This window comes from Scylla paramamosain, chromosome 16 (assembly GCF_035594125.1).
Source record: "Scylla paramamosain isolate STU-SP2022 chromosome 16, ASM3559412v1, whole genome shotgun sequence".
Classification (NCBI taxonomy): Eukaryota; Metazoa; Arthropoda; class Malacostraca; order Decapoda; family Portunidae; genus Scylla; species Scylla paramamosain.
Window position 1 is genome coordinate 11,701,652 of NC_087166.1, and position 23,349 is coordinate 11,725,000.

Consider the following 23,349-nt stretch of genomic DNA (forward strand, 5'->3'; position numbering starts at 1 on the left):
CCTTCTCACTTCTATCCTCTCACACCTGACACACACACACACACACACACACACACACACACACACACACACACACACACAGAGACCACCACCGTCAGCCTGGCAACCCAAACCATTTTTTCATACCTTAAGGAAGTCATGTGATTCCCGTTAGACTCTTAAAGCACACCCCTAAACCCCCCCCTCTTTCCCCTTCCCTTAACACCCCCTCTCTCTCCATCCCTCCCCATTCACACTCCTCTCTCCCTTACATTCCCCTTAACACTCCCTCAAATCCTTCCCACCCCCCCTCTCTCTCTCTCTCTCTCTCTCTCTCTCTCCCTCTCTCTCTCTCTCTCTCTCTCTCTCTCTCTCTCTCTCTCTCTCTCTCTCTTCCTGAACTGTCCTCGAGTGATATCGGAGAACGCAGGACAGTGAGAGAGTGAGCGAGAAAGAGAGAGCCGGGGGTCAGCTGGAGTAATGATGCAGTAAGGGGCGTACAGGAGGTAGAAGCAGGGTACTGTATGGACACGAGACAGAGGGACAGGGTAAGGAGGCAGGGAGGTCTACGGGGCAGCGAGTCAGCACTGAGGGACGCACAGGGGATAAAAAAAAGAGTAATAATAAAAAAAGTGTGCTCTACAGATGACAAGGGGCAGAGGCAGCATGGCAGGGAAGAGTGTATGGGGCAATGGGGCAGGGTAAGGACACACGGGGCAGAGGAAGCAGGGAAGGAAGGACAGGGAGGGGTGCATAGGGCAGAGCTTAAGGATAGGGAGGTAGAAACGGGGCACGGGGCACGGAAGATTCACGGGGCAGCGGGGCAGTGGGGGACAGGGAGGTGGTCGGGGCAGCGGGGCAGTGGGGCCGCGGTGACGCTAGAGTACAGGTGTAGCCAGTGTTGCCGCCTGCAGGGTCCCGGAAGGCGGCGGCGAGGCAGCAACCCACGCCACAACCTGTTTGTTCCCGCGGCAGCTCGCCCCTCAGGTCACCAGGGTCACGCAGGGGCCGCCTGGGTAGCACCGCCCCTCCCCCACCCTCCTCCTCCTCCTCTTCCTCCTCCTTCTCCTCCTCCTCCTCCTCTTACTCCTCCTCCGCGTGCCGAGGTTTGAGCGACGAATCAAGATGGGCAGCTGGAAACGGAAACTCTCTCTCGTGGCAGATTCTTGGCTACGAATACGTTCACACACACACACACACACACACACACACACACACACACACACACACCCCTAATCCCTTCTCCTCCACCCTATCCCCCTTCCCCCTCCTGACTCCCACCTGCCTCCCGTCACTGTACCTGCAGGAGTGAAGACGCAACAAAAATACCAAAGATTAGATAGAAAGAAGAACACGAGAAAAAAAGGTGGCAGATAGAAAACTAATTATGTTTCCCATGGACTTCATTACACACAGGAAGCGGAGAAAAAAACGCTGCATGGCTGGTGTGTGTCTGCCTGTCTTGATTTCTTCAGATATTGGGCCGTATTTAGAAACGCCTTGCTCTCTCACCACGGCAATTTTCAAAGGCCACAGAGACGATTAGCCAGGTTCTCAAGACTGTTTCTCCTCTTTATAACTAAAAAATCTCCTCAGTCTATCACCAGAACTATAAAAACACTATTAAAAACACGAGCATCTTCAACTAAAGCCTTTGGAGAGCAGTGATGGTGAGAGAGCAAACCGTTTCAGAATACGGACCATTTTCCCTCTTCCCTGGTGCAGTGTGGGGAGGTGGGCGGCGTGGGAGCGTGGGAGCAGCCTCACCCACACACCCACCCACCTTCACCCACTGTCGTAAGCCATGGAAGAATTAATGAACCTGATCTCCTTTTCCTCGAGACTCGCGGCTTTTCGTTCCTCCGCTGATGAAACAGGTCAAGGCATTGGGAAGGAAAGGGAGAAGTGGGGGTGTAGGAGGGATGGAGGAGGAATAACTGGAGGGGGAGGGAAATGTGGGGGTGTCGCGAAGGGAAGGGAAGGGAAAGGGGATGGAGGAGGAACTGGAGGTGGAGGAGGTGTCGTGAAGGAAAGACGGAGGTGGAGGAGAGAATGAAGGGAAGAGAGAGGAATGGGGAGGAGGTAGAACTGAAGGAGGGAATATAAAGGGAGAAGTTGGGGGTGGAAGAATGGCAGGGAAAGTGTCGCTGAGGGAAGGGGGGGAGAAGAATGGAGAGGAGAAACTGGAGGAGGTGGAGGAAAGGAGGGAAAGGAGGGAAAGGTGTCGAGAAAGGAGAGAGGTGGAGTGGGGAGGAGGTAGAAGCGAAAGAGAAAAGGAAGAAGAAGAGGTAGAGAAGGTGATGAAAGAAAAAGGAAGGGAAGGAGTGAAGAAGGAACAGGAGGTGGAGGAGGAAAGAACGAAGGAAAGGTAGGAATAGGGCGAAGGCAACTGAAGGAACAAGGAATGGAAGAACAGGAGGAGGAACAGGAAATGGTGGAGGAAAGAAGGGGGTGTGGGGGGAGGGGGAGGTGTGCCCGTCACGCTTCCCACAGAGTCATCCCAGGCCGGTCGATCATTACCGAGAATTATAACAACATGCGTCACTGAGGCTGCCTGTTGCTGGTGCCTCGCTCTTCTCTTGTCTTTCCATCTCCCTCACCCCCTTGCCTGCCCCTCCTCTCTCCTCTCCCCTTCTCGTCCCCTTTGCTATCCTCGCACCTTCTCTCTCTCTCTCTCTCTCTCTCTCTCTCTCTCTCTCTCTCTCTCTCTCTCTCTCTCTCTGTTTCCTTTCACCAATCGGCGCATGAACAAAAACAGGAAAACTAGCGTCACAAAATTTCAAGTTAGGAAATAAATAAGAAAACTGCGAGAGAGAGAGAGAGAGAGAGAGAGAGAGAGAGAGAGAGAGAGAGAGAGAGAGAGAGAGAGAGAGAGAGAGAACTGATAGCATTCACCAGTCAGTCACCACACCAGTTGCAGGATTAAAGAGCAAATCGTCTCTGTGATTTGTGATCAATGAAGTGGTGAGATCTTTGCTGTCACGCCTCTTGGCTACGAGAGAGAGAGAGAGAGAGAGAGAGAGAGAGAGAGAGAGAGAGAGAGAGAGAGAGAGAGAGAGAGAGAGAGAGAGAGAGAGAGAGAGAGAGAGAGGTGACGAAGGGGTGAAAGAGAGGTGCAAGGTGAAGGGAAAGTGCTATGGATGGAGACAAGCTACAGAGGTGAGAGGGAGGTGAGAGGGAGGTGAGGACAGGTGCAGTAAGGATGAAAGAAGGGCGTCAGGAGTGAAGGGAGGCGGAAGGGGTGAAGGGTGAATGCTTGAGGTGAGAGGAGGGAAAGGAGAGGTGCAAAGGTGAAAGGGATTGGTAAAGAGAGGGTAGTGAATGAGAAGGGAAGAAGGTGAGGGAGGTGAATTCAAAGGAAGATGATGGGAGATGGAAGGGAGTGATATGATGCAGGAAGGAGGAGGAGAGGTGAGGAGTGTGCGGGACTGAAGAGAAGAGAGAAAGAGAGAGAGGAGAGAGCAGAGAGAAATCACTTAATGTACCTCTGAATGGACCAGGTAGAGGTGATAGATTGGTGGAGAGATAGACGCAAACAACGGACTGGATAACGAGGTATATGTGTGTGTGTGTGTGTGTGTGTGTGTGTGTGTGTGTACCAAGAGAAGGATACAAGGGGAATGCAGGAGATGAGGGTGGGGTGACGAAGGGAAGAGAAGGGGAAGGGAAGGGAAGGGAAGGGAAGAGAAGGTTAAGGATAGTCTGGGAAGTCCTGCCCTTACCGGAACCATCCTCCCGCCCTCGTGTCGTGCCCTGCGAGTCATCTGATCCCTCGCCGCCCTGCTGGACTCCGGGAGGACTCAAGTACAAGGCCACGGCGTCAGTCCATTGAAGCGACAGTTGGTTACAAAACGTCTACGTAACTATGGGGCGTCCTGAGTGCGAAGAGAGTGAGTGAGTGAGTCGGTCTTGTGAAATGATGAAGCTTGACGAGGGCTTGAAATTTATAGAATGAGTCAAAGTTAAGGTTTTGTTTAGATTTCGTTGCTTTTAAGTGTGAAGAGAGGCAGCCTTGAGAATGATGAAACTTGACGAAGACTTAAATTTGGTTTGTAGAATGAGTTAAAGCTAAGTTTTGTTTATCTTTTTGTCGTGTTAGTGTTTTGTTCGTGTAAAGATTTCAGTGGAGGATAGCCTAAGAAAGACATTTTTCATAATTCTGGAGAGAGAGAGAGAGAGAGAGAGAGAGAGAGAGAGAGAGAGAGAGAGAGAGAGAGAGAGAGAGAGAGAGAGAGAGACAGAGAGAGAGAGAGAGAGAGACAGAGAGAGAGAAACAGAGAAACTAACACCAGAAGAACATCATCATCCCACGACAGCAGCGAACAAAACCTACGCTAACTTTCCGAAATGCAAATGAAGCAACAAACTACGAGAGAAAAAATAAAAAAAAGGAAGTTGGGATAAAGTTAGTGAAATTTCATTAAACCCAGGCTGGAAATTGGTAGAATCGAGTTAAAGGTCTCAGTAAAGTAGACAGTAATTGGAAGTTGGCGGAGTTTGGTTAATTAGAAGGGCGAGAGGTCCAAAGATCAGCAGGGTTCTCGTTGTTTTGGGGAGCTTGAGCTTTTTTTTTCTTGTATTCATTAGTCAGCAGCAGGTGGTGGTGGTGGTGGTGGTGGTGGTTCAGAATCTTTACCGTTATTTTTCTTTTTCTTTCTTTTCTTTTTCTTTTTTTTGAGAGTTGTTTGTTTATTTATGAGTTTATTTTCTCTGTTCGCCTTTTTTTTTAATTTATTGGTTTATTTGTGAGTTTGGTAATTTATTTTATTCATTGATTTTTCTTTTTTTTTTAAGAGTTGTTAGGTTATTTATGAGTTTATTTCTCTGTCCGCTTATTTATTTATTTATTTATTGGTTTGTTTGTGAGTTTGATAATTTATTTTATTCATTTATTTATTATTTATTTATTTGCTTAATTATCATTTATTTATATTCTGTTACCTAAACATTATTTTTCAGTTTCTTTACTTATCACTTCATAGTATTAATATCTTACCTTATCCGTTCATTTTTTTCCTTTTTAGTGCCTCTTTCTTCATTAACAATCTATTCCCCTTTTGTATGTTTGAAATAATTTATCTTATCTGCTTTTTATTTATTTATTTATTATTTTTTTTAAGTGCAGACCACCCACAAGAAGCCATATACTCATCTACGTAACCTCTGAAAAAAAATATTCCTTATGGGGAGACCAAGACCTTTAAGCATACGAGCATAAACTCCTCAACCCTCACCGTGGCCTCTCTCCGCCTCCTCGGTGTGGTCACGGCGCGGGATCAAACACCTTGTAAACGCCACAATAAACGCTACTCGAGCCCAAGACAATGGCACAGCACCCCCAGCGCACCTCGCCTCCCTGCAGCATGACATCTTTTTTCTCTGGTTCTACACTTCTTGGTAAACTTAGAGGCAGTGCGATTAATAATGAAAATAAGCGAAAAATATCTTTGCAAATCTTCTAGTAGCACAATAATACTCGCATACTTCATCTCCTTGCAACGTGACATCTTTTTTTTTTCCTTTCTCTCTCTCTTCCTGGTTTTATAGTTTAAGATAAATTTCAGAGGCAGTTCAGCTAATGAGAGTAAGTAAGGGAGAAATACCTTTGCAAATTTTCAGGTGGTACAGTTACTTCATTACTCCTCAGCTCCTTGCAACGTGACTTATCTTCTTCTCTTCTCCGGTTGTATATTTCCGGGTAGTTTTATAGGCTGCGCGACTATTAAGGAAAGGGAGTGAAAAATATCCTTGTAAGTCTTCTGATACTGTGGCCACGATCTTCACATTATCTAGGAGGAAATGAAAGGAGGGAATGTGGTTAGTTTTCTTCTTCTTTGTCCCTCCTCCTCCTCCTCCTCGTTAACCTTGAGAAATTATGTTTGGTGAGTCGATTAAGTTAGAGTCCAGTGGTTTGGTTCGTGTTAACTTTAGATATCTTTTTTCCTTCTTTCTCTTTTTTTATTTTTTCTTGGTTTTATTTTTATTCTTATTGTTCTTGTTCTTTGTCTTTGTCCTCTTTTTTCTTATACTTCTTCTTCTTAATCTTCTTATTTCTTTCTTTCTTTCCTCATATTCTTCTAATAGAGGCCCAGTCTACACAACCCACTCTCTTCAAGTCCACCAAAATACTGCAAACAAGGATCACACACGTTACCATCCCCAACACACAGGCACCTCCTTACCTTGAGCTGCCCTTCGTACCAATAACAATATGAGCAACAGAACTTAGCGGCATTCCTCACATTATTTATCCCCCCTGGGCCTGTCAGAGAGTAAAGCACTGATCAATTAAGCTCATTATCTCTTACACCACTCAAGCCCTGGGAGGCAAGATAATGTTTTGCTGTGTAAGAGAGTAAGACAGACAGGCTTAAATTTTTTATGTTTTATTGAGACAAGCGAATACTTTATAATCGAACTTAATTTCTCTCTCGCTAATATTTATTGAGATTAGCAGATGCTTTATATAATGTTTAACTTGTGCCGCTAATATTTAAAAGTGCAGTCCTGAGGGGAGAGGGAGAAGGAGGTGGGGGAGAGGCGGGAGGGGGTCGGGGAGGGGGCGAGAAATGGGGAAGGGGGTTCTGAGCGTAGGAATGTGAAGGAAAGTGTTCTGATTATAAGCGTGATTAGGCCGTGGTGACCTTGTCTTGAAGGAGGAGGAGGAGGAGGAGGAGGAGGATCAGGAGGAGGATGAGAAGGAGGAAAAAGAAGAGCATCAGGAGGAGGAGGAGGAAGAAGAGGAAGAGGAAGAAAAGGAAGAAAGAGCACCAGTAGTAGGAGGAAGAAGAGGAAGAACACCACCAAAAGGAAGAGAATCAGGAGAGGGAAGAGGAAGAAGAACAAGAAGAGGAAGACCATCAACAGGATTAGGAAGAAGAGGAAAACCGCCAGGAGGAGGAGGAAGAAGAGGACCATCAGCAGGAGGAGGAAGGAGTAGAAAACCAAACCACCAGCAGGAAAAGGAAGAAGAAGAGAACCAGCAGGAAGAAGAAGAGGCGAGGGAGTAGCGGGCCCCTCAGTCAGCAGGTCGTGACGCGGGGCCGGCGAGGGTGTGAACGCGTCCCGGGGCTCGCTGATAACAAGGGAGATACGCTAATGCCCACCTGGCGGGGGCATCCCTTTGTCAACTGACTCATGGGTGTCACGCGGCCCTCACTCCCAGCGTGGGGCGAGGCGGCGACACTGGCGGGAAAGGCGATGCGAGAACACTTATCTGCAAGAATGATGGAGGCGGTGAAATGGTGCTGTACTCAATAAATTTTCTCGTAGTTTTCTTTTCTTTACTCCTCTTTTTCCTCGTCCTCCTTCTCCTCCATATTGCAGACAGTCTCGTAAGGACCCAATTGTGTGTTTGTTTGTATTTCAATCCTATATTTCTCGACTTCGCCAGCCATGCAATTATTTTCTTGGCACTAAGGCACAATCATCGGTGTGTCGCTCTCTTGAAGGTTTTGTGCACAGGCTTCAAGACACTTTCCCTAATAATTTTGCATAGTTCTTTTTTAACTACTCTTTCTCTTTTCTCTCAGACTTTTTGTTGCCCCTGGCCAGACCACCTCTGACAAAAAAAAGTTAGAAAGTTATTTTGAAATTTCAGTGTTACATTTTCTCCTTCTTCGAGCGTCACATCACCTTTCAAGCGTCACATCACCTCCTTTCAAGCGTCACATCACCTCCTCCTCCTCCTCCTCCTCCTCCTCTTTCAAGCGTCACATCTCCTCCTCCTCCTCTTTCCAACGTCACGTCACCAGCACCCCCGTCACCCCAGCAGCCCCAACCAATCACCCCAGCGTCACCAGGTCCTCCCAAGCACCAGGAAGATATCGGTGACAACTCGGAGGGAGAAGAAAGACGCAGCCTCGTTCTTTGAGATTCATTCCACGAACTGTTCTCTCTCTCTCTCTCTCTCTCTCTCTCTCTCTCTCTCTCTCTCTCTCTCTCTCTCTCTCTCTCTCTCTCTCTCCGCTTGTGTGTGTGTGTGTGTGTGTGTGTGTGTTTTGTGTGTGCTGATGTTTGTGGTCAATAAAATATTTGTCTATCTATCTATCTATCTATCTATCTATTTATCTGTCTATCTATCTACCTGTCTGTCTATCTATCTATCTATCTATCTATCTATCTATCTATCTATTTGTGTGTGTGTGTGTGTGTGTGTGTGTGTGTGTGTGTGTGTGTGTGTGTGTGTGTGTGTGTGTGTGTGTGAGAGAGAGACAGAAAAACAGACAGAAAAACAGACACACAGACAGACAGACAAAATGAGTGAAGCGCAAACCCACATTGAGACCCAGGCGGTGGCGCAGATTTATCGTGAGGGGTCAAGTGGTCTGAGGGCGCCCCCACGCAGCACACACACCCCGCCTTGCTCTGCGCCTCAGGTCAAGTGGGGCGAGGCAAGGTGGCGCCGGCCTTCAGGAGTTGATGACCATTGGGAACGCGTGTGGGCCTGTATGTGTGTGTGTGTGTGTGTGTGTGTGTGTGTGTGTGTGTGATAAGTGCGTGATCTGAATGCAGGTATCTTGACTAAGCGTCGCCAAAACAAACAGACGTGGAAGGAAAGCAGAAGAAGAGAAGCAACAGAGACAAACGAACGAACGTGGATCAGAGTCTTTAAGAGCAACAGAAACACGATCCACACACACACACACACACACACACACACACACACACACACACACACACACAGACACACACACACACTCGATAACCCGGCACGGAATCATCGACTGGCATCCTTATCTGATATTACCTGAGCCTGGGAAGTAGTTAATTGCACCGCCGCGACATAATTGATGCGAGGCAGCGAGCGGAGAGGCGGTGGCGGCGATGCGGGGCCTGCGGGAGCTGCGGCGAGGCGGGCGGCGTGGTTGCAGTGATCAATAGAGGACGGATCGTATCTCGCGGGGGAAAAAAATGAAGATGCTTATCCCTGGAGGCAATGCAGTGATCGCGACTCTCTTATTATAATTAATAGCTCATTGTGTCTGATGAATCTCCGTCTCTCTCTCACCGCCGACGGGAGAGGAAGAGGAGAGGATGCAGGAAAGGATGGAAGGAGGTGCAGTAAGGATCCGTAGCACAACGAGAGGAAGAGAGAGTGAACAAGAGAGAGAGAGAGAGAGAGAGAGAGAGAGAGAGAGAGAGAGGTCTGTGGTATAAATAAACAAAATAATATTCTTTCTAATTCTTCTACATCCTGCACTTTTTTTCCTATCTCCTCCTCCTCCTCCTCCTCCTTCTCCTCCTTCTCCTCCTTCTCTTCCTTCTCTTGCTCTCCTCTTTCGCTCTCACGCCTTTTCCTTGTCCTGCTCTTCTTTATCTTCATCTTTCTCCTCTTTTTTATTCTATCCTTTTCCTCCATCTTACTGCATCCTTCTCTTCCCTCTTCCTCCTTCTCCCCTTCCTCTCACGTCTCTTTCTTGCTCTGCTTTTTTTTTTTATCTTTCTTTTCCTCATCTTTTCTCTACCCTCTTCTCTCCTCTATCTTCTTGCATCTCCCTTCTCCTCCTCTTCCTCCTCCTCCTCCTCCTTCTCTCACTTCTCTTCCTTACCGTGCTCTTCTATATCTTCCTTTCCCTCATCTTTACTCTACCCTCTTCTTCCTCATCTTCCTGCATCTCTCTCCTCCCTCCTCCTCCCCTTCCTCCTCCTCCTCCTCCTCCCCCTCCACAACATCTGAAAGCGACACAATACCTCCCTTCGGCTTCTTAGAACTACACTCACTCCCTCCACCTTCCCTCCATCAACATTACCACCCTCCACCCTCCCCTGACCCTCCTCCAATCCTCCCTCCCTCTCTCCCATCCCCCATTCCCCATTCCCAGGTACTGAACATCCACCAATCTTATCCCCACAGTCAACCAGCAAGGCACCCCCCCCCACGTACCTTCCTCCCCCGCCCCCACGCACCGTTCAGGTATGGTACAGTCAAATGTGGGCGGCAGTGTACCTTCTCTCCGCCTCTCCGTGACTTGTCTGTGACCTTTGACCGGACAAGTCACGTGCTTATGACCACCCGCTTCTCGAGGGAGGCGGGGTGGGGGGAGGGAAGGGAGGGAGTGAGTGGAGGGGTGGGAACAAGTGGAAGAAGCAGTGTGATGGTGGTGGTTGGGGTGGGGGTGGAGGAGTAGTAGGAGGAGGAGGAGGAGGAGGGTAAGACATGAGCAAAAGGCAAAAGCGGACCTTCAATAGTTAATGATGAACATTCCCATACGCGTGAGAAAGAAGAAGAGGAGGAAGAGGAGGAGAAGACGAAGACGAAGAAGAAGGGAAGAAAACAGAAGACGAGTCACAGAAAGAGGAGGTATTAGGGAAAGTGGAAAAAGGAGGAAAGATGAAGGAGAGAAAGGAGGGAAAGGAGAGAAAGGAGAACGGAGGTGAAAGGGGAGGAGGTGGAGAAGGGGGAGGAGCAGGAGAATAGTGTAAGAAGGGCGGCAGTAAAAAGCCCGAGGAGGAGGTAGTCAAGAGAGTGGCAAGAGGAGACCAGTTGTGCAAGTGGAGGAAGAGGAGGAGGAGGAGGAGGAGGAGGTGATGATTACGATTAGAAGAAGAAGAAGAAGAAGAAGAAGAAGAAGAAGAAGAAGAAGAAGAAGAAGAAGAAGAATATAAGCAAAGCTGCAAGAAGCTATCATCAGGCCTACACGTGGCAGTCCCTGAGAGAAGAAGAAAGAGAAGAAGAAGAAGAAAAAGAAGGAAAACCACCACAACCACTAGCACCACCACAATAAAAATAATACCACCACCACCACTACCACCACTACCACTACCACCACCACCAACAACAACAACAAGAAAGACAAAGAGAATAAATATCGTATCAGAAGAAGTGTGTACCTTTCCTCGCGGTAATAACAGGGCGATTGAGTCATCAGCTCACACCTGCGTCTGGCCGGTCACGTCACTCGGTGCTATTAAGCGTTTTTACCGTCAACGTTTTAACTGAAGAACTCGGCGCACGTTTAAACTTAACCCAGAGATCAGAAAAAGAGAGAGAAAAAAAAAAAGGTGCAATAAAAAATGTAATAAAAGATGCATTTTATTTACACCCCAAAACACGAAAGAAAAGAAAGAAAAAACATGAGATTATTAAAAAAAAAGTATATAAAATTTCATCATAATAACCAGAAACACGTTTGGAAAAAGGGGAAAAAAGTAACAAAGAGATAAATTTTACCTGCACCCAAAACACGAGACAAAAAGAGAGAAAGAGAGAAAAAAAAAAACGAGATTATTAAAAGTATATAAAATTTCCCTATAATTCTCGGGAACACGTTAAAATTAATAAGGCCTGGCCGGTTAAAAACAAGACTGTTATAAAACTGGTTCCTGTAATGATTTGTAAGCTGGAAAAAAAAAAAGAAAAAGGAAGAGAAAGAAAAAGTGAAACATAGATGCATGAAATCCCTCCTGACGCAGTGAAATGGTGACTGAGGTGAGCGTTTACAGTGAAGGTGTGTTCACTATCCGCCTGTGTTTTGTGTGTTAGTGATGCGGTGAGGGTGGCAGGAAGAATACAATGGAATACAAAGGAAAGCCAAACAGCAACAGACCTTTTGATCCTTGCAAGGCTGTTTGGTAACTACTTCTAACTAGCTACAGGGAAGAGAGACAGGACAGCATAACAGAAGGCTCAAGAGGAGGAGGAGGAGGAGGAGGAGGAGGAGGAGGAGAAAGAGAAAGATAACGACAACAACAAAGACCAGGGCGAAGAAGAACAAGAACAAGAACAAGAACAAGATCATGAACAAGAACAAAAAAAAAGGAAAAATGAAGAAAAAAAAAAAAAAAAAAGAGAAGAGAAGAAAAGAGAGGGCGGGCGGGCGGGCGGGCAGTTCACTGTTAATATTTGTGAAAGTGTTTTAGCGAGCGGTGATGCGGAACCTGGATATATGTTACAATGGGAATCAGTTTCTCTAAGATGTTTTGCAGATACAGCGTCGTGCCTTTAAAGAACCACACGGGCTGAGCTTTTCTGTCGAGGAGAAGGAGGAGGAGGAGAAGGAGGCAGGGAGTGCTTGTGGGTAGCTGGGGAGGGGGTAAAAGGAGAAAGGGGGGAATGGGTTATACCGAGAGGCAATGAGAGTGAAGGTACAGGGGGGAGTAATGGCGAGGTCAGGAGGAGGGGGAGGAGGAGCAGTAGGGTGAAGACAGGCAGGGTGTGGGTGGCCTCCTTCCCTCACCCTGTCAGTGGTGGAACGGCAGCAGGGGGCACAGGGGGCACAGGTGGCACAGGGGGGAAGGGGGGCGAGAAGACCCTGCCATGAGTAAGCCCCGCATTGCCTATAAGGGGCGACGTGAGCAAACCCCTGTCTTGCCCCCGGCGCGGCACCCGTCAGGCGGCGCGGGAGGACAGAGCAAGTCGACCGGAGCCCCGTCAGGCCGCACTCTGACCCCGCGCGCGGAGAGAAAAGCCTTTATTTCTGGCAGTGACAAGACCGTGGGAGCTGCGCCGACTATCAGGCCAAACTCCAGGGGTGTCCACGGATCACTTCACAATGTCTTATCCGCTGGCCAGGGTAGGCGGGCCGCGCCGACGTGGGGTCACCAGGGGTCACCTGCAGGACCACTGACCTGCCGCGCTGTCCCGACTCCCAGGCCATATACGAGGGTCCTAAGCGAGCGGCAGGGCGTCGACGGGCCGACCTCACGCAGGGCCGGCACGCTGGGTAAGGCGAGGCGTCGTCCCCTACAGGAGGCGGGGGCTCCTCCCTCCGTGTGCGGCTTTGCATATAAACTGACGATGCGCGACCAGTAACAAAACAGACGGACAGACGGATACAGACGAACACGGACGGACAAAGACGAATACGAATGGACACAGACGGACAAAAATGGACATAGACGAACACAGACGAACACGGACGGACAGAGACGGACAGAGACGGGCACGGACAGACACAGACGCATACATATGAACGCAGACGGACGCAGACACAGACGAAAACAAACCAACGTAAACGGACGCGCTTCCTCGCCGAGGTGAAGAAAACACTTGCAAATCAAAACGAAGCGAGAGAACAAGACGTAGAAGACTCAAGCGTGCGTGTAAAAAAGAATGCAAGGAATGATGCGCCCGAAACCTGATCGGCCACTAAAACAGAATTCCCGCCGAAAAACAGCATGGAAATAAGAGGTAATTTTTAAGAAGGTGGGGAGGGGGGAGGATAAGACGATGATGGAGAATGAGGAGATACAAGATGATGAGAAAGGAATAATGAAATGTACGTGTGTGTGTGTGTGTGTGTGTGTGTGTGTGTGTGTGTTCTGTGGAGGACGAGAAGGATGAAGATGAAAAGGAGAAGGAGGAGGAGGAGGAGGAGGAGGAGGAGGAGGAGGAGGAAAAAGAGACGAAAAACTCAAAAGGAAAAAAAGTATAAGAAGACGAGGCGAGGAAGAAGACTAGGAAGATATACAATAGAAGGAAGAAGAAAAGAAGAATAAAAAATCGAAAACAGAAGTAAAAAGGCCATAGAACGGTAAAGATTAAAGGTGAAACAGTCAGCTGGCGGGGGCATGACACACGTGTTAGGAGAGCAAGGATGCACCTTTCCTTGGTTCCTCTTCACCTCACACCTGCATGTTTCCGCTAATTGTATCCATAAAGCAGGCAATAGGTGACCTTATCTTGCCCTAACCTCATTTCTCTTCACCCCTTAGCCTCCTCATCTCCTTCCCTGATCCTCTCTCGCTCCTCCTCACCTCTGCAGCATCAATTCGTGACCTCCCTCCCCTGCGCCTCCCCCTGAACACCGTCCCCTGACCTCTGCCGGACAAGATACAGGGTTACGTTCACCTTCACCCTGAGAACGTAAGGTATCATGCGTCAGCCTCCTTGTAAGTGGTGTGGTGTTTGGTACAGGTGTGTTGTGTCTTGATCCCACGGTGTTTGTGGATGTGACGCTGATTCTTCTAGTCTTGTTAGCTTAGCGTGGGAAACTTAGTGATGAGTCAATAAATGAGTCCAAATTCAAAGGTTCTGTCTCTTCTTTCACTTTTTCTTTTCTCTTTCTTTCTTCTTTTCCCGCATCTTTCCCTCCTCGCCTCCTCCTTCTTTCTCTTCCTTCATCTCCAAGCAATCTGTGACCTCCGCTCGCCCCGCATCGAAATCTGTGACCCACATTGCTTGCACACACGCTCACGCACACACACACACACACACACACACACACACACACACACACACACACACACACACACACACACACACCTTGTACAGTACCTGCCTCTGCTCTGCGGGGCGGGACCTCTGCTCCATCGGCCCCCTAAAATCTTGTCACACTCCTAAACGGCGCGGTAAACCCGTCCTTCATTAGTATCAGGCCATCAGAAAGACCTTGTTTGTGCAGGCAACAACCCGCGCAGGGGCATAAATCCTGGCTCGACTCATTACGGCCGGCGGAGCAGCACGCCCGCCCGCTGCCCAGACCCGGGTTGCCGCGAGTCTCCGCCGCCCTGGCTCTCGTGTGGGAAAATCAGGCGAGCCACGAGAGAGTGAGCCACGACGCGTCCGCAGCGACTCTGGAGAGATGGTATCAAGCTTTCATTAGGGCTCATCGCGGCCCGGTGATGGAGGGGAGTGGCTGCGCTTTATGAAGAATAATACTCGCTGATCTTTCCATTAGTCCCGCGGAGGTCAGGCGCGGCGCAACACGAGACGACCCACCTTGTGTCTGGCGCTGATCCCAAGCTCATGCTAAACTTTGAATCGAGTTGGGCTTTTATTTCAACTTTAGGAGCCTCAATGTAATGTGCGTGAAATCGTCCGAAGGGAAAGAGCAAAGTGGCTTGAACGCGTCCTATCAGACTCGTACGTTTTCATTCTGATGGTAATGAGCGCAATGGGTTTAAATGTTTACGAGAGACATGGACTTGTACTTAAAAACAATGCGAGGGAAGGAAGGGAGTGTGCTTAGTGAGTTAATACATCACTGAGACTAAGGATGGGTGACTGCGTGCGTGAGGGAGGGAATGCTACGAGGGAAGGAGAAGGGAAGGAAGGAAGGAAGGAAGGAAGGAAGGAAGGAAGAAAGGAGGGAAGTGAGAGAAGTGAGGGAGGATGGCGTGTGGAGGTGTGGGGACGCTGCAGGATGAAGGATGAGGTATGGAGGCGAGAGGGGGGAGGGGGGAAAATTAATGAAGATGTGTATGGTTGATCATGAGGTGTGAAAGTGAAGAAGGAGGTGTGGGAGTGCAGGAGAGGCTGCGAGGTTAAGGGTGAAGAGGAGAGGTGGAGGAAAAGGGTGCATGGGTGAGGGAGGGATGGAAAGAGAGGTGAGGAGGGAGTGGGGAAGGGTGCAGTGAGGGTGGAGTCGGTAAGGATGAGGGACACACCCACGAAAAACCCACGACGTGACCCCTGACCCCGCTGACCAGCCATCATGGTCACCATCACCACTAATTATCCTCGCGAAGATCTGCACCCCGAGGAGGCGCTCCCACCCCTGATGGGACGTCCCCCCCTGATGAGACCCCCCTCCTGATGAGGCTCCGCAGGTAAACAGGTGATTTCTTAGAGGTGAAAGTTTGAATTACGCGGGTGTGTCGTGTGACCCGGGCAGCTGCGGGTCGCACGCCGCGGCGACAATAAAGTGGCCGCGGCAGGATGCGGGCAGTATGCCGCTCCCGCCGCCGCGTCTGCTGCCCCGGGCGCCGCGTCCCTGCGTCGCCAGTGCAGCACGGGCCCGCAGCCTCCCTCCTATAGGGCCTCGTTCGCCGTCCATTATTCTAAACAAATATTTTGGCCGCGCGCCTCCTAACTCGCCTTCTTTACCGCCGCGCGCCCCGCCATTACCGAATTATTACCCCGCCATCAGGGGTCACGGCCGTCCCGCCCACAGACGATGTCCGCCCACAGTTTATCCAATTTTATTATACAATTTCCTGCAGTAATATTGTTTAAATCGACCCATCGTGACCTGCAAGTGACCTCCACGTGACCCCGGCGCCAGGCGGCCCAGGGAGCGTCACCGCCGCCGCGCCTTGTCACCGCCGCGGCGGTGACGGGGCGATGCGAGAGGCAGCAAGCCGGAGACCCCTGGCCGCCAGGTGAGCAGCGCGCCACCTCAGGCACCTGGCGGCCAGGGTCAAGGGGAAGGTTCAAAAACTGTGGTGTGATGGAGCTGGTGGTGGTGGTGGTGGTGGTGGTGGTGGCGGTGGTGGTAGTGGTGGTGGTGGTGGTGGGGATAATGTGTTGAAAATTTTAACGCTGTCTTCAAGGAGATGGATGTTCATATTACTGCTAGTGATGCTGCTGATACTGGTGGTGACGGTGTGGTGCAGTGATGGTGACAGCAGTAGTAGTGACGGCCGGATGGTGACAAACTGGTAAAATAATGAAGACTGGCGAGATATAATGAAGATAATGACAGTGTTGGCAAAGAAGATAACAATGATTACATCAGTGACAAAAAAAAAACGAGGGAGAAACTCAGCAGTCCTCATCAAGAGCAACCCGCACCATCACAGCCGCGCCACCAGCACTCACCTGAGCAGCACGCGGCGCACCGGCCCCGCCACGCACGGTGCTCGAGGTGCGCTGCGGTACACGGCGCCGCTTAACCCCGGGGTGAGCCATTTGCTACACTCATGCACGAGGGCTGCCCGCTGACCAGGCCGGGACGCTTGTGACCCGGGGAGACCGTGCGCTGACCCTTGTGAGAGACCGAGGAGGAAGGTCAGTGAAGGTCACACAGGCAGGGAGGGAAATGAAGAGGCGCAAGTCAGCATAAGGCTGCGCAACACAGCAACATGAATCGATGAAGCAAAAAACAACACAACATGAGCAATACATAACTGTATATCATAACTACAATTCGAGGCGTCACAGAACAACACGACATGAGCCAATGAAGCAGAAAACAATACAACATAAGCAGTACATAAAGATATATCATAACTGCAATATAAGTGTCACAGGACAACACGACATGAACCGACGCACCAAAACAGCTACAACAGCGTGACCAGAAAGCCATGTCACATACATGAACACAACACAACTATTCTGTAACTGCAACACTATACGACACAATACAGTAAGGCCCGGTATAACAAAATACAACACTAATATAAAAAAAAAAACACAAACATATCACGACGCCAACACAACACAACATAACACATCACACAACAAACTCACCATCAACAAAATTTCTCCACCCCACATCAATAAAAGAAAAATATATATAATTATCCATTCCTCTCCGTGCTTTGAAAGACCCAAGGCAACATTAAATAATAACCTTTTAATCTCCTTAACTCATTCACTCGTCTTTACAGTTCACGAAAAATACACCTTAGTTTTTACCGTTGATCATGTCGCCGGACGTAGGTGAAAATTAAACGTACCAAGACCTTCGCTACCTTGTCTGCAGGGGAGATATGGGAGAAAGGAAGGGAGGACAATGAGGAGACTTAAGGCAGGGACGCAGAATGACAGGCCGCGAGAGTGGCAGAGGCGCAGGCAGGGTTGGGTATAGGGAAGGCATCAGGAAGGGAAAAATGTAAGCAGGGTGGTCAGGGAAGGCTTCATAATCCTGTTAAGGTATTGTGTAGCTACAGACGGACACTCAGCCATCAGCGAAAATATCTGACAAATATTACCGCACTAACAAACACACACACACACACACACACACACACACACACACACACACACACACAAGGTATACGCACAAAAAAGTCAGGGTCCGTGCGTGCCTGCCCCTCCTCCCGCCCTGCCGGCAGAGGGTCAGCTCCCCTGCCGCTAAGGTTGGCGGGGTCAGCGTGGGATCCGGGCCTCTCATAGTGCGCGGGTCGTGGGCGTCCCTCCCCCTTGCCCACCGCCCACCGCCTACGACCCACCCCCAAGACGCGCCCCACCCCTGCCCTCCTCCTGGCTGGCGTCCCTCCCTCGCAGCGGCGTGTGGCTCTTCGCCTGACCATGGACGGCCTGGGAACGCGAGGTCAGCTGGAGCTTCCGTGACGTCAGAGGCAGCGCGGAGGCGTGCAGGGTTCGCTGGAGAGATCTCCCGCAGGAGGCGCCGCTGGGGGGCCGAGAGTGGCACGGCGGCGGAACAATGCGCTGTAATGACTATTGATGATCTGATGAGGGGCGGGATTCCTGCTGGTGCGCGTCGGGGGCGGCGGGCGGCGAGGGGCGGGGGCGGCGCCGTCTGCATGACCTTTCGATAACAGGTGTGGGAGATAAACGATATTGACTATTGATAAAGTTAATGAAGTTGTGTCCCCCCTGAGGCAGCTCGTCTTTAACCTTCCCTCCTGGGCCTCGCGGCGCCGGGACGGACGCGGCAGCCTCGCCAGATAATGTGTGGGGGAGGAGCGGCCCACCGCCTTGACGGGTAGACGCGGCTAGGGGAGGCGGCGGGACTGTAAGCCTCGGGTCTCTGTCACTACTGCACCTGTGGCCGTCCTGTTTGTTGTTACTGCATTCCTTCTGCAAATTAACTCGACTTAAAAGAACGAGTAAGTTTCAGCAACGTCGCCGGACACAAATGACACAGATGCCGCAGCGCCAGGCGTGCTGGAGAGGCTGGCGAGGACAACCTGCGTCCAGGCATCTTTCTCCCACGGCAAATTCTCAAACTAGTTCAGCGTAAGGACCTTAAACGCACTCCTGTCCACCGGTGCGTAAAATACAAGGTGTGGACGTCGTTCTTGCCCCACAAACACCCGCGCCCCGTTAGCGAGCCACGCGCGAGGGAACACCGCTTTTTTTCTCCCCGCGGATGGAGCAGCGGCTGCCGGCACGACCCTGAAAGCGACGCGTTACCCTTCCATTCACGGATAATATATGAAACGCACAACGCCCGTAACTCATGAGGTAATTTTTCCTCTCACCACTGCCGTGTAAATTTTGTACGACAACGCAATGCAAATGCGACTGCCTCTCCCGTAGCATATTTCACTGCGAGGCGGGCGAGGTGAGAGGCTGAGGGAGGAAGGGAGGGAGGGAGGGACGCAAGACGAGGACGAGCACACGCCGCCAGGGAAAAAGGAGACAAAGAAGCGTGAGGAGGCAGTGTAATGTGTTTGCTGACCAGGAGGCAAGAAAGACCACGAAACACTCCATTCCCTCGCTCCAGTACCTCCCGCTCATGCCTCCCCTTTTTGCCGTGCAGATCGTCGCACTAAAAACACCTGAACTAGTTACGGCTGCCTGGCGCGGCGAGCTGCGGGGGGACCTGGAGGCTGTGTGGTGGCCGCTGTCAGGGGTGATCTGGCTGCCGTGATTTGCTGCCTCTTGCTCCCACGCTTGGAGGCAACAAGAAAAGACGGTGCATCTGAGAACTGGCTGTCTGTCGATCACTCACTTAGAGTTTACTACTACTACTACTACTACTACTACTACTACTACTACTACTACTACTAATTATATAATTACTATTACTACTGTTGCTGCTGCTTCCACTACTTCTACCACTACTAAGTATGCGTTGTACTACTGTTGCTCATTATAGCTGTGGACAAAACCATCAGTCATGACATCCATCGCTCTCTTCACCAGCAGGTCTCCAATATGAGCCACATTCTTCCCTCCCTCGCCCTGTCCTGGCTGCGGCGCCCCTCCCGTGCAGGCTGCGGCGGGACTGGGTCAGGCGGGGCGTGACTGGCGGCGCCGCACGTACAAGCAGGTATATGTTATGCAGAAGGCGAAAGAGAGGGAGAGAGTAACACCTGGGGCTGTCGTGACGCCCACACACGGCCGCGGCACCACAGAAGCGCCGGCCTTGGCTCCGCATCCCCCATCAAGTATCATTAAGCCGACGCGAACATTGTGGCGGCTAAACTAGTCTTTGTGTTCCTGAAAATTACAGTGAAAACGCCCGCCAAAGCCTTCCTCCTCCCTCCCCTCTCTCTCCCCCCTCCCTAGCACCCCCATCCCTTGTTCAGGTGCTCATGGCCACCAGGTAACAATGGTGGTTTACCTGCCAGGCACGTACCACTCCCGTCCTCTCACCTGCGCCTGTACCTGCCGGAGTCCCAATCATCGTAAGTTGCAGTCGCGGCTCGCCTGTGCATCAAAGGCGCGGCAGGATTTGAGTTAGGGAAAAACGCGCCGCTTGCTGCGTCGTGGCGCCCCGAGGAGGGACAGGAGAGTGCGAACAGAGGGAGGAAGAGAGAGTGTGAGGTGGTGTGGAGGGGGAGAGGGAGGGAGGAAGGGAGGGAGGGAGGAAGGGAATGATGGAGAGAGGAAAGACATAGGTTAGAGAAACAGCGAAAAGTGAAGTGTGATTCTCTCTCTCTCTCTCTCTCTCTCTCTCTCTCTCTCTCTCTCTCTCTCTCTCTCTCTCTCTCTCTCTCTCTCTCTCTCTCTCTCTCTCTCTCTCTTAAACAGGTGTAGTTTACCAAATCGCGAGGCTGCCACAGGAAATCGCTACTATTTTTTTCCCCCTTTTTTTCTGCCAACAGACAGACAGACAGGATTGAGGAAAACAAGGCACTGCTTTCAATGAGAGGGAGGAAACGTAACGGTGGATTGAAGGTTGACGTTTTATTTCGAAATATTCTGTATTTTCCACTCCCAGATTTCGAAATTTGCTGTAATTTTCCACCCAGATTTCGAATTTTGTTGTAATTTTTCTCCGGGATTTCGAAATTTTATGTAATTTTCCACCACCCAGAATTCAAAAGCCTTGCGTTCTGTGCTGCAAAAAGTGTGAAGTGAGCCAAATTTCACTTATAAATAGACTCAAGATTCACTTATAAATAGATTAAAGACTCCCTTATAAATAGATTAAAAAATAATTTATAAGTAGATTCAAAACTAACTTGCAAACAAATTCCAAAGCTTTGTGCTCTCTACTGCAAAAAGCGTGAAGGGAACTAAAATTCACTTTGATACTTGTTTTTTGAGAGAGAAAAGTAGGTGCGATCTTTTAGTTGACAAGTACCACCGTGTTTCTCGAGACTTTTAGAAGGAAAATTCAAGCAATGTATAAAAACTCATAATTTCTTTCTCTGTAATTGGTGTATTTCATTAGCTTACTAATAAGTGGAATACAACAATTACAAACGAATGCATATATAAGGAAATTATGAGCACGTATAAACATTTCTCGAAATTTTCTCTAATAATCCCGAAAAAAAACACTCCCCCCCCATCCACCCACACACACACCCACCCACACACACACACACACACACACACACACACACACACACACACGAGGGCACAGCAACACGGCAACTCATGAGAACCAGCCTGGCGCACCACTCACCACGTACGTTTGGTGCCTGAGTGGAAGAGAAGAGTGGAAGTGCTCTCCTGGGTGGCGCGGCGGCGTGGTGGGGGTGCTGGCTGGGGTGGTGGGGGTCATCTGGGTGGCTCAGGTTGGCGTGGACAGACTCTTACACGTTTATTGTTGGGTGTGTTCAGATTCACTCTGATAATGTTTTCAGATCTTTCTTGTTAACTATACTTAGTGTCCCTGGCCAGATAATGTGTGCTTCACCTGTGTATCTCTCCGCTCATTATTTTGTTGTGTTGCGACTGCTTTTTTGTAAGGTTTGTATACCTGCACTGTATACATTCATTAGTGAGGGATTCCTGAAGTGCCGTCTTGCTGTGTTACTTTGTATAAATGCGTTTTGTTTAAGAAGAAAACTTAAAGAAGCTTGGAGTTTTGACAGGAATTTTCCATGACTTTCGCATAAGTTCAGTGCAAATCTTCCACGGAATTATCATGAAAACAAACTTGACTATATCTTTAAAAATCACTCTCGTTGCATTCTGGTGGAGGAAACCATGTGCTAAATCTCCTCTAGTGAAAATAATTCCATACTTTGTTGTTACATTCCTCATTACCATAGTAGTTTTCTTTACAAAATCCAGCAAAACATGAATGTCAAGTATAAGCTCTTAATCTCTAAAAAAATAAATAAATAAAATTAGGATAAAACAAGATTATCACCAATAGAAAAGAAACCCTACCTGACTATCTCTCTAAACCCAAACACCAACGCATCACTAGTAAATAACACAAATCCTGTTTATCTCTCCCTTCGATCCTGTCCACCCTGAAGAACCCCAGCAAACCCCTTCTAGCTTGTCCACCACGAGTAAAAGAACCCTACTCAAATCTAAACTCTAAACCCAGTCAACAATGCATCACTAGCAAATAACACATGCAAGTCTTGTTTACCTTTCCCTTCGAGCCTGTCCAATAGTTTAGAACTCTAGCAAACTACTTCTTGCTTGTTAATAGTAAAAAAACCCTTGTTAAACTCTCATTGCCACTAAACTCAAACAATAATGATTCTCTAATAAATAAAACATGTATTGTTATTAAAAAGTTTTCTCTTCTAGCTTGACAAATAGTAAAGAACCCTAACGAAACCTCATGTAGCCTTCCAGCAGTGGTAAAAGAAATCCTGTGACCCACACTGCCTCTGTAACACAAACAGCAACGCATCATTAATAGGTGACACAAGTCTTGTTAGCCTCTCCCTTCCTTACACAAGCACAACACATTTTCTCTTCTTGCAGGAAACTCGGTGACGCGTCAGTTTAACTCACGCGCGCCAACACACCCACGCGAGGCGACGAGACATGTACAGGGACACGCCTGGTGAAAGTGATGACAAGTGAAGAGAACCATGATAATAGTGACGATAATGATGATGGTTATGGTGATGCTGATGACCATAATGTTAATGATGAAGGAATGACGGATACACACGCACTCTCACGCACTCATGGACACTCACGGAGCCACGCACACAAATCACGGATCACAGGAGCAATTACTCATGCACAAAATGAGGTGACTTGCCTTGTAGGAGGGAGAGTCGCGTCACGGGAAGATCCGGCGACGCAAGGTGAGGCGGGTAGGCAGGTACATAACAAGGGAGCCTCACACAAAGGGAAGGCGGGTCTGGGAAAGGAGAAATTGACAGAATATTGTGAATTGTTGTATGGAAAAGTCTCTTATATTGTTCAGTAATTTTAATGCGAGAATGACTTATGAATTTGAGTGTTTTTCTTTAATTTCTTTCTCTTCTGCGGCTACCTGGACAGACAAACATATAGACAGATAGACTAACAGACAAACACACACACATGAAACAAAATCCACCGATCCAGTAAATTGTGAGAGGAGAAAGTAAAAACAAGCTTATTCTTTTTTTCTTCTACACACACACACACACACACACACACACACACACACACACACACACACACGCCATGAGTGATTGTTCCTCTCCTCCCCGATCACCTGGTGCGGCTTTCCAGAGACAAGCGCTGCACTAATTAAGTCTTGTGTACATTCGACAAACACGTGCAAGAAACGAGACCAGTTATTTATCTCCCTCTTTCTCTTTCTCTCTTCTCTCCCTTTCACTCCTCGGCGTATGACCTTGGCCTCCTCC

The 23,349-nt window shown here is 49.2% G+C and overlaps 1 long non-coding RNA gene across 1 annotated transcript in view; it reads right to left on the reverse strand.

Moving 5' to 3' along the window:
- Positions 1-22,750: 22,750 nt before the first annotated feature.
- The window catches only part of LOC135107809 (uncharacterized), a 15,266-nt gene continuing 14,667 nt past the window's right edge, over positions 22,751-23,349 (reverse strand). Inside the window, exon 3 of the long non-coding RNA XR_010272005.1 lies at positions 22,751-22,853. This is a non-coding gene — a long non-coding RNA (uncharacterized LOC135107809). The remainder of the gene's footprint in view (positions 22,854-23,349) is intronic.